Raw genomic sequence first — 11,913 nt, forward strand, 5'->3', positions numbered from 1 at the left:
CCCCCTCCCTCCCCCCTCCCCTTCGCTCTCTATTGACATCGTATGCCTCATAGACAATAGAACATTTGAAGAAATTGGAATATTACACAGAAGTACTTTATCTAGAAGCATAATATGGAATATATGGTGCTGAATTAAGTGCGTTGCATATCCAGAGAAAAATTATATTTAAATTGAAGAAATCGTTGACTTTTTCAAGTTGAAAAGAACATTCCTTTAAGGAAAATAAAAATTTATTTGATTTCAAAACATGACATTTAAATCAAAGAAAAATTTATTTGATTTCAAGAAATGACGTTTAAATCAAAGAAACTTTTTTTAACCATAAAGCAATGCACAAATTTCTTTAATTCAAATAATTTTTTTTTTAATCAAAGAAATTTTTCTCTAGGTGTAAGACATAAATTATAAATGAAAAAGCAAAAAAGATTTATGTATAGAGAATCTTAGTAGTGCAGAGAACAAATTTTTCATTCTTTCCTGATATTTACCAAATACTATATAAATAGCAATTGCAGATATTCGTTACGATAATTTTAATATGCATATTTCTTATTTAATTATAGACCGTAGGCACATATGTGTGTACAAAATCACAAACTTTTTTATTTGTTAATATAATTCATTCAATTTGTATACACATATTTTTATACTTGATACATTTTTAATTCTCAATTAATTTTTAAGTGTCAGTTTCTTTTTAAAGATTTACAAAATTATACGAATAAGCAAAAGAATAAGCAATTTTATTACATTTTTAGACACCTAAATTTATAGACTTTATTATTATAAGATATACTTATGTTTTTTCACACATAATATAAAGAAAACTTGAATTTGTTAATGAGTTTTGTTAATAGTACGAAACTTAATCAGCACCAAGTCGTCTAATTGTCAATAGATGATAAAATTATCTTAGTGTGATTAACGGACATTTCTATATCATGTAAGATCGGTGATGTCTCTTGTTGGGTAGGAGCGGTCGTGTACCGCGCAGTGGGGCCAAGGGTAGGCCGAGTGTCCGTGAGCCCCAGCGGGGGTTGCACCGGTAAGCTTCAACCCCAAAGTGCCAGGTTGTTCCACCAAGTTCTCGTGTTCTCGCTCGTGTTGACGGTAACCGTAATCCGTAGTACGTAGTACATACCCAGATACACGTTCATGTATTGCACAAACACAATACGAACTCAGTCCACTGTAAACACTATACTCAACATCGTTGTACGTGGGTATTAAAAATTTTTTCGTATATAAAAATCGTGAATAAATTCGAAAATTTGAAATATTTAATGTTCTACTGTTGTTATACTCTTCAGAAAGAGTTTTAAAAATTCATTTATGAGAAAAGTGTAACAAATTATGGTACATACACTCTCTGTATTTGAAATCGGCATTGGACTTTTATCAAAAGATATTTTTCTTGTTTCTAAAATATATCTTTAATATTATTACTTTTTTTTGTTACTATATTCTCAATTGATGATAATATTCATAACAAACGAATATTTTAACCTCTTTTTTATAATAATGAATTATGTATTTAAAATTCAATACTCGAATTCCTACTTTTGCTAAAATTGTTATGAAAATTCATTACTTATTGGCGAATATATGATAGCTGCTATTTATTTATTATAATTATTAACGAATTAATTATATACAAAACGTACAAATCGACACTTTCTTAATCTGGATCCAAACCAAGTAGACGAAACACAAACACGAATGAATAACTGGTTCAATGAATGCGAATAGTGCCAACACAGTACAGTATCGAAGCAAACTGTTCATTCCTGTTTATTCGTATTCGCTTGCTTGATCTGAATCCAATTTTACATCACTATCATTCTCATACATTACTTAATGCTGATTGAATACGAGACATTGTTGCTATCTAGTTACTTTAGGTACCCATAGTTCGAGTATTGTCACCGATAGTGTTTATTATTGGTTGAACTCTTTTCGTATATAAAAAAATATACATATGTATATTTTATATATCTATTTTTATGGAATGCTTAGGAAACAGAAAACCACGTATGTTAGTTGTGCATCCGTTGTTCGTTGTATCGTCCACGCGATCTGTATTTGTCTCGTTATTCGTCTTTCTCACCACGTGCGATTTTAAAAACCAATCGATTCGCATACGAATGTAATCTTTTTCTTTCTCTCTCGTGTTCACGGAGAAAATAGGATACGTATTATTAAAATATCCACACCGTCCTACTTCCCTTATATCAATTTAAAGTAGTTTATCTATAAAAATCATCTCGCGAAAATTCCTCTTGGGCTCTATTTACATTTGTATATATGAAATTCAAAGAACCTTATCAATCCTGTAATTGGTACAAAATCTATGGCAATTAACAATTTATTAGTTCCATCATTATAGACGTGTTCTATCATATTAAAATAAATCTGCGTATGTATAGAGGTCGCGCAATATGATATATGTGCAGTGTATCGTTACGTTAATATTACGTTATACTTTCCACTAAATTGGGAATCGGATGATCGGCGCTTTCAACGAACAGGCGATTAAAATGAATTAATATGATCGTCCGATAACCAGTTTTATCGTCACAAAAAATGACCGCGCCATACCGTGTAACGGCATGAGATATTTTATTGCGTTACAATTTCATTAAGGGAATAATTGGTTCTTCAATCTCGGCGTAATACGATTGGCAAAGGGTAAGTATCGAAGAAGCGATGTAAATCACAGCCTTATACGATTTCGCTATGCAGCGCGCAGTAAAAGTTTGAATTAGTTTCTTCCTTCTACCCCGCGTTTGGTTTGTTCTTCTTACATTTGTTACTACGTATCTATGTTTTCAAATCTGCTTTAAAGCCGCTCTTAATCGCTATTTAACACGCCAAAAGAAAGTTGATTTTTTTTATAACCTAATTCGCTTCTTCGATAACTCTACTATTAAAAAACAATTCTAATTACAGCATAAAAAGACATAGAGAAATGTTTAACCATGACTTCTCAATAAAGTGTTTCTCAGGACAAATTTCTTAGATCGATTGCAGGGAAAATTACTGTACCAAAAACAATTTGCTTTCATCAACAATCGACTGATTATTTAAAATTTTACATATCTTCAAAAAAAAAAAAACTTTATGATATCCATACGAATCCGAATCATAAATATGTATTGAAACTATTTCCAGAAATATGTGTCAAGTTATTCAATGGAATATTGATAGAGTTATTCGATAGATATAATATCGTGCTGTATCGCATATATTTCTCGGGGCATTCCGTATATATAATCTATCGTACAAACAAACGGCGAATTGCAATTCTGTATTCCAAAAATAGAATCAGTGCACATATTACTCAACTCAGAGACATCTAGATACTCATATAGCAAATACAAAAAAAATGATAACACATCGCGATATTTTCGTATTTAAGTACCGCATGAATACGTATCGAGATAGTCTCTGATCGGTCAGGAATCTTTCAATATATATTTATATATATATATATATATACCATATATATAAATATACGTTTAGTATTTAGAATAGCCTAACAAGTAACGAGAGCCATATTTTGATTTCTACGTATACATATATACGTTTAAATCCTGTATATCGTACTGGTGTTGGATGGTTGCCTAGCTCATAGTATACATAGTTATATCCAGATCTTCTCCATCGTTTTCTATTATCCATATGAGTACTCGAGCCTAACATTAGTTTTCACTAGAACTTAGTCTGATGTCTATAGGTCTCTTTAAAAGAGTGTGTTACGGGAGATTTGTGTGCATAACACGTCGCATGACAAGAGAACTGTTATAGATCTTTTTCTAACCTTGATGTTCCGCGCGGTAAGGATTTTCTTTAAAATAAAAACGAAGCCGATCACACAAAATGCCGGAAAATCTCAGCTTACAGAGGTTGTTTTAAAGTTATCGATACTCGATACTTTAGCTCGTATTCTCATCGTATTTAACGTTAAACGAGGTCATCAGATTCTCATCTCTCATTGACATTAAATGTGATTTTTATATTAGACAGTTGATTCAGGACTAGACTGTTATAGTTAAAAGAATGCGAGCCGTTTTACTAATCGAAGAAGTAAATGTATATTCATACCTTTTTGAGCATTCTACTTATGAATATTTATGAATACTCTTTGACTGTTGACCGCTATTTTGCGCGTCAGTTGGAGCAACGCTTGCATGTATCCAAACTGGTTGTATGTAGTTCTAGTGAAAACTGAAATCAGCCTCGTAAAAGCACTCTTGATCTTTCCGCGCGACCCATAGCCCATCAAAAGTGTTACCCGAGAGTGTTAAACATACCAAAAGTGTTACTCTAGTTTACAAACATTTTCCATAATCTCTTACACGTTGTACGATTTGTATATGTATATATATATATATATATTTTTTTTCTTATATGAGATGTAAAATATCTTTATTATTTTCACGCTTTCTATTAATCATTTTCGTAATATCGTGCCGCACGATTTTGCTCATTACGTTGCGCGGCTATGGGTCAGTTTTTTCGTGAGGCAAACGAATTCGAGTTGAATATCGCAAAAATGGAGGGAAGGCGTCCGGGGCGGAACCATTGCCGAAATCGAAGACTTCGTTGAAGATGCAGTCACCTAGGGGCGAGTAATCTACCATCTAGCTACACCTACTATCTTTTAGAAATATCGCCGTATACATAAAGTGATATTAATTAATATATATTGTCTAGTAAAAATATATTGCCTAGTTTAACCACAACGGGTTGATTGCTCATTTTATGGACTATGTAAAACATGAAGACTGAAACGATAGCAAGCTGTAATTAAACGAAAACGACAGTATCGTTATTGAAAGAAATACATTCCGATCTTCCCGCGGTGGTACAAAAATGTAGATAATTTTTAGATGAATCGAGTTAAACGATTATATTATATATATATAGTTTCTGGTTAGAAGCAGTTTGTAGTACAAAACAGATCGTTGTCGACTAATCTTTGTAATTAATATTGAGAGTAAATAATTTAGAGTTAACGCTGAGAGTGCCCACTTATACTTTTCATAAGTTTTGGCGAAAATGTATTTCCGTCATATGTGATAGTAACATATTTATATAATACGATGTTGTCACATACGTGAAAAAAATGTTTTTTTATATTAAATTACATCAATTAATATTTATTATCCAGAAATGTAGTTGGCAACCTCAGTTGAGATGTTTACGTCATAGTTACACATCCGAATTAAAATAGTCTATCCCGAGCGATCGTAACAAGTATCTTCGTGTATGACAAGTTTTTTGAGTGTTGTTCTGAATTTATAATAAATTAAATTTATATATAGATGAAATTTATATATAGTTAAATTTATATAGATGAAGTAGTTTTTTCGAAACGATTGTTTGAAAAGCGGTAAGGCGATTCGCTGCGACGTTTCGCCTGCGGCTTCTGTGTAGAATTCATAGATTAGTAGATTAGAACGTAGATAGAACGAGAGTGATTATCTTCTTTGTGTGTCGTGTGTTCATCTGTCAATTTAATTGTCCATTTCTCCTTGTATCTAATCCCTACGCAATTGTATAAACACCTGCTGTATTCGCGGCTAGTATCTCTGAGTTAGAAACGATCGTAAAACTTATCGCCCAAACGTCGTTATTTCTTGCCGTTTATTTGACCGCTAGCATTAGAACGCTAATTAGAGTTAGCAGCGTGACACACTGACGAGCTCGTAGTTTAGAAACTTTAACCTGTTACGATGATATATTTATATATTTTGCCTACAATATGTACAAGTTACGATTATTACCGGCATATAGCCCACTAACGCGTGTGTAGTTTAGGATGTGCCAATGATTTTGCCATCCGAAAAATATCTACTAATTTGCTTAACCTAACACATTTAATAATTCCGTCATTGTCGAGCATGGATGCGCGAATTAACTGCTCGTTATAACAATCGTCTTTAATAGTATGACACTAATTAACAACATGATTCGACCAATGTGTTGCTTCGTCAAAGATGTTATGCACTTCACTCTTTAATTATGGAGGAATAAGACTTCTCGTTATGATGGTGTTCGCTAGAATCTGTTCGCTTCAATATATAGTTGTTACGATGCAAATCAACGTTATGACGCTCTTATACAGGACTGCCCTCACAGCATTTAAATATCTCTTCTATACTTGCGTGTTCAAAATGAATCAAACGCTTTCAGGGGTTTCGATATTTTAAAGTATTCCTTTGAAATTGATTTAAAAATACTGACCATTTGCAATGCGTTCCGCTTATGCAATTATTATGTCACATATATTTGCATTATGAAATAATATCTACTTTAGCATATACATACCTATATATTTTCTTTTAAAAAACATGCACTCTACTTATTATTTGCAATAAAGAATTTTGAAACATAAAAATAGGATATGCATCTGGAATATGGAAACAAGCTATGAACGGTAATGCTTTATTTAATTAATTATGTATTTTTGCTTTATTTAATTATTTAATTAATTATGTAATTTTGCATTGTTTTTCATTAGAAGAATCTTTAAATATTTTAAATATGGTGATGCGCAACATAAAATAACCTTTATTACATTTACAATGACTTTTTTTTACATCATTTGATAGTCTATTTTCTCTTAATCAGTGTTATAGAAAAGAATGTAGAAGAAAGGTCAATGTCAAGCTTTTATGAGAATATGCGCTTACAAATTGCTCATTGATATCGCTACTTTTATTATAAAAGAAAAGCAAATGTAATTTCTACAGAAAAAGTATATACTTCACATACAATTTCTTGCTGAAGCTCTCTTTAAACAGATAAACTTTATAAATATTTACAATACAATATTTTGAAACACACATAGTTTGTTTCAAAATATTGTAGATATAAATCTTCAATTTTGATGCAGAATCAATTTTCAGGGCGAAATTATCTCATGACAGACATATTGATACGTATATCCTTTACAAATCGAACGTTCTTCATTTTGCTGATAGTTTTCGGCTGATCCCTTACTCTCTCATCCAACCAAATCGTGAGTGGACGTCAGAATTTGGGACTCACCAGTTTCACACTCGGAGTCCCCTAGATTTCGCGCGGCGCGAAGTCCTTATCTAAAGTCTCGATCGCGTTTACGTCAGCTGGAGATACACTCGAAATAGATGAACTCTTGGCCTAGATCCCTACGCGTCGGTCGTTTCGATGGATGGCCAAACCCAGGCAATAAGGATTTCCACGGGCAGACTTAGTATATACTTAGTATATACGTATTTATATAGGGTGCCCCAGAGGTCGTACGCTTTTACCCGCTAAAGAATTTTTGGAGAATTTAGAGATGTTCATTCCAACATCTCGTAAGAGAGAGTATATTCAACTTATTTTCATGAACTTTTTTTCCGATATCTCGGTAACACAATATCAAATTGTATTAAAACGTTTCGTTTGAAATCTATTTCAAAGCAGAATATGATTTCATATTTTATTAGCAATTTAAATCACCGCACTGACCATTTTATTGATCAATTATATCTTAATTTAAGCGTATATAATATTTCATAACATTAAGTTATTATTATTTTTTTAATATTACGATTACGATGTTGAATATATACTCCTAACATCTTTTGCGCCTGCCTAATATCTGTTGTTTAGAGAAAGCAAGCAGTCTCCGAAATGCTCTGTATATACGTACCTGACCACTTGTGTATATGGGGTATACATGTGTATCGCTATTTTTGGCCGGATCGAGATACGACCCCAAAAAGCTATCGGTACGGCCGTCGGTTGTCGCGAAATCCGGAAGCCGCACCCGTTTCGAGGGCTGGACATGGACGTATGTGGCCCCTTTCTTTTTATGAAACTTCCGATAAACGCCCGCTGGCAAGGATTTCCGTTTCATTCGTCAACCTGTCCGACCCGAGACCCACGCGCGACACTCTTTTCTCTCTCTCTCTCTCTCTCTCTCTCTCTCTCTCTCTCTCTCTCTCTCTCTCTCTGCCTCTTTTTATCACTTTTCGAATATTTATTATTATACATTTTCCCTCTTATTTCAATGTTATATATTCACGCTTTTTTCCTACCAAAATATAAATCACATAATCGAAGAAAATATTTTAATGCTTATAAAGCACATATTATTGTTAACATAAGTTGAAACTACGTACTATTAAGAATATACATTTCAATTGCACAAATAATTTTTGCCGCTTTGATTTATAATTCAAGTCGACGTTCCAAATCTGATTTCTATAGAAAATATATTTCTATCCAATTTGCTCCAAATTACTTCGAATTTAAATCTCCTTTGTATTTATTTACATATCTACATTCTCTTGGACGCGATTCATTCATGGTGTCAAATATCGAAAAGATATGAACGCACGTAAATCGTCAGGTTACGGCGGACAGGTCTACAGAGTGTTTCCCTCTAACTATGGCAGCTCGAAACTTCCGGTCAGAGCATGTCGATAGAGACAAGCCACACCATTAAGCGCCGTGATACCCCATACAAATCACGTCGATCCACGATTTATGGTCCATTCACCCTCTCTCGCAATCGCGTTATCAGCGTCGATAGTTGCACGCCCAAAACGAGGCTTCTCCATGAAAACATGTCGCTACGACGATATAGAGAGAAGGGTCATTCCCTTGCCTCATATTAACGATTTATCAAAAATATGATTTTGATCTTCAACGATATTCCCAGCGCATTCCCGATCCCATTCTCAAATTATACACATTGCAATGCGCACACAATCATTTATGCGTAATATGATTTATGTATATGTTAAAGAGTTATTCCCGCTTCTTGTTTTGCTTTGAATACGATTTAATTCTAGAAACACCAAAATTCTCCATTGATTATATTAAATAATATTAAGAAGAAACGAATACATTCTTTTCTTTGTATTCACTTTTTTTTCATAATTTTTAATTTCATCTTATAATATTTACTTCCTACTAAGCTGTTGTATACTGAAAAAAGATTCTGGTTGAAAATGGATAAATTAAAATTTTTTGGTTAAAATTATTAGACGTCTAGTTGATACAATATGGTAAAATCTCTATACTAGAATACTTATTTTTACCAAAATAATTATATCAATCAGAATTTTAGTTATCGCAACTAGAATTCTAGTAAATTTAACCAGAAAATTCCGATTTATTCACACTTTCCCTCATCATCATCTATCTAATCCAACCAAACCATTTTCTTCAGTGTATTATAATATGAGTTATGAATCAATATTCATTTAGTAAACATAATTTTTTCAAAATGAAATACTTGCTAGCATTTTTTATTGAAACTTGGTGCTTCTAGATAAACTCCTCCGATATTTTAAGTTGCTTGCATAAAATATAGTGCACATATAAATCGTTATAATTTTCTAAAATAGCCTACAAGAAGAAACATATATATATATGAAAAAAAATTTTTTGACGCTTAAAGCCTAAATTTAAATAAATTTTAAATTATAATATGATATATACGCACACACACACACACACATTATATATATATATATATATGCGTAAATTATTTCTAATTTAACATTAATAGTTGTAATTGTATTTTATATTCTAAATTTTTATTTATATATCAACGTTATATGATTTATTAAAAGTCGCAGTTTGTTATATGATACATTTTATATTATTTTTTTTTTTCATTAAATTAAATATTTTAATTGATTAATTAAAATATATTTAAAATAAATTAAGAAATTTTTATGTATTTTCCAAAAATTTAATAACTTATTAAAATTATTTTTATTTGAAAGTTTAAAATTCAAATACTATTGTGTAATTTTTTAATAATTTTTAATTTGAGATTTAATGATCGCATGTATATAAAATTCGCAATTTCTATAACATCTTTTGTATTGATTGCATGAAAAAAATGCTGTTATTGAGAAATTAATCTTTGCATTTTATACTGTGAACATCTATCTAGATATGAATAAATACACACACACATAAAAGTTTAACCCGCTTCTACTTCTAACTATTTCTATTGCATCTCTTATTTGCATTCCAATTTTTCCACGATCCTCTCATATACATATGACATACCACGAAATAATATCTACTAAACTTCGAGAGACAGTATTTTCGCTGACACATTTACATTTGACGATAATCTTAAATGCTTTATTTAACTTGTTAGTGTAACTTCCCTTTTTATTTTTTTAAATGTTCTCGTAATGCGTGACAATAATATTCATTTTGCAAATCGCAATTTGTAATTAACTTATTAACAATATAACAAAAAAAAAACAATTTAGTAATATGTAATTAATAATACACCTATGCAACGTTCATTAAAATGCAAAATTGATAAATTTAAATTATATAAATTAATAATTTTCTAATTTCTTTTTAGTTAAAATTTATTCTTTTAGTTAAAACGTACGTGTATATACAGAAATTAATAAAGATAAACATAAAAAAATGTGTAATTATAAAAATAGTATAACATACGTTAGAGAAAATGAAATAGAAAATATTAGAAATACAAGAAAAAATTATTATTAAGAAAATATTCTTTATATTAAAGGTAACCGTTACTTAATAAAAAAAGAGAGTAAATTAAGTAATCACTTTTCTTGTAGCAATAGAATAATATTTTTCTATTTATACAAATCACGCAACTGCGCGCAGTTAAATTGTAGCATAGAAATACACAATAAGCTTTTACACAATAATATATATAATGTGTTATTTAATTCACGCAGTACGTCAACATAAATCCTTGTCTCTTCTTAGCCACGGTAACACAAATTCGCATTACAGATCGTACTCCCCGTTTTTATTTCTCATCATTCTCAGCTTTCTTCTTATTCTTTATTAATGTCAGGAGTGCCGGCGGTGTACTACCACGGAACAGGAAGTGAGAATGCAGGCCGCGCGTATACAGAGACGCCGATGCAACACATCCAACGCAATGCACTCCGGAAGAAATGTATGAAGTCGACATTCACTTTACTCGAAATACGCACTACTTCGAAACACCTTCTCTTTCTATCTGTCTTTTACATACGTACTCACACATACGCTCGCGTACCTTTTTTCGCCTTCATTCGTCTCTCTCTCTCTCTCTCTCTCTATCTGTATCTTTTTCACTTTCCTCCTATCTTTATCTGCAGAAATCCCTTATGCGCGATCTTTCGAAGTACAACTATTTCTCGAGAATTCTTCCTGAATCGTCCCGCCTCGTTTATCGCGTTTCGTTCGTTTCTGCCTTCGTCTATTCCGTACGGAAAATGCATATTAATACCGAAGTGCATTTCGATGCATCGAGTGCTACTCTGGGGAGTCTCTCTCGTACTGTAGTTTCGACGACGATCGATACCCCTAGGTTCCATTATTGCCACAACCAGCCGATGCATCCAAATCGAAACCGTAGTCGTGGCAGTAAACGCCAACGCGATTTCGAGCAGCCTCGCCCGATGGAGAAAACTGATACCAACGATACGAGCAAGAGCTTTCTAAGTGCCTAGAGAAAACACCTGTCACACTTTTCGGCGATGTATGGCGCTTCCGTTATTTCCAACGTGTTTCCTTACACGCGCGAACTCATCCGTCGAATGTAATTTTCCGGGATAGAAGAACCACGGTGTGTCTATACGAACGTTTGAGAGCGTTTTTACACTCGAGTGTGTCGAAGACGAGAGGCAGAAGGCACGTATACACTCGAGGATTGTCGACATCCTCGGACGAAACTCGAAAACAAGAGAGACGATTGACAAAGCAACACATTAAGAAAAATCACTTTTTTGCGCCTGTTCTCTCTTCAGTCGTCCATCTGGCGCGTCATCATTTCTCTGTTCTATTCTTTTCTTTTTTTTTTTCCTTTTATATGTATATATATATATATACATATATTGTGTATATATATATATATATATATATATATAT

General features: G+C 32.3%; 1 protein-coding gene across 2 annotated transcripts in view; it reads left to right on the plus strand.

Moving 5' to 3' along the window:
- Rbp6 (RNA-binding protein 6) overlaps positions 1 to 11,913 on the plus strand; it is a 652,248-nt gene that overhangs the window by 633,383 nt on the left and 6,952 nt on the right. The window lies entirely within an intron of this gene.

The sequence above is a fragment of the Cyphomyrmex costatus genome, unplaced genomic scaffold, assembly GCF_001594065.2.
Source record: "Cyphomyrmex costatus isolate MS0001 unplaced genomic scaffold, Ccosl1.0 scaffold296, whole genome shotgun sequence".
Lineage (NCBI taxonomy): Eukaryota > Metazoa > Arthropoda > Insecta > Hymenoptera > Formicidae > Cyphomyrmex > Cyphomyrmex costatus.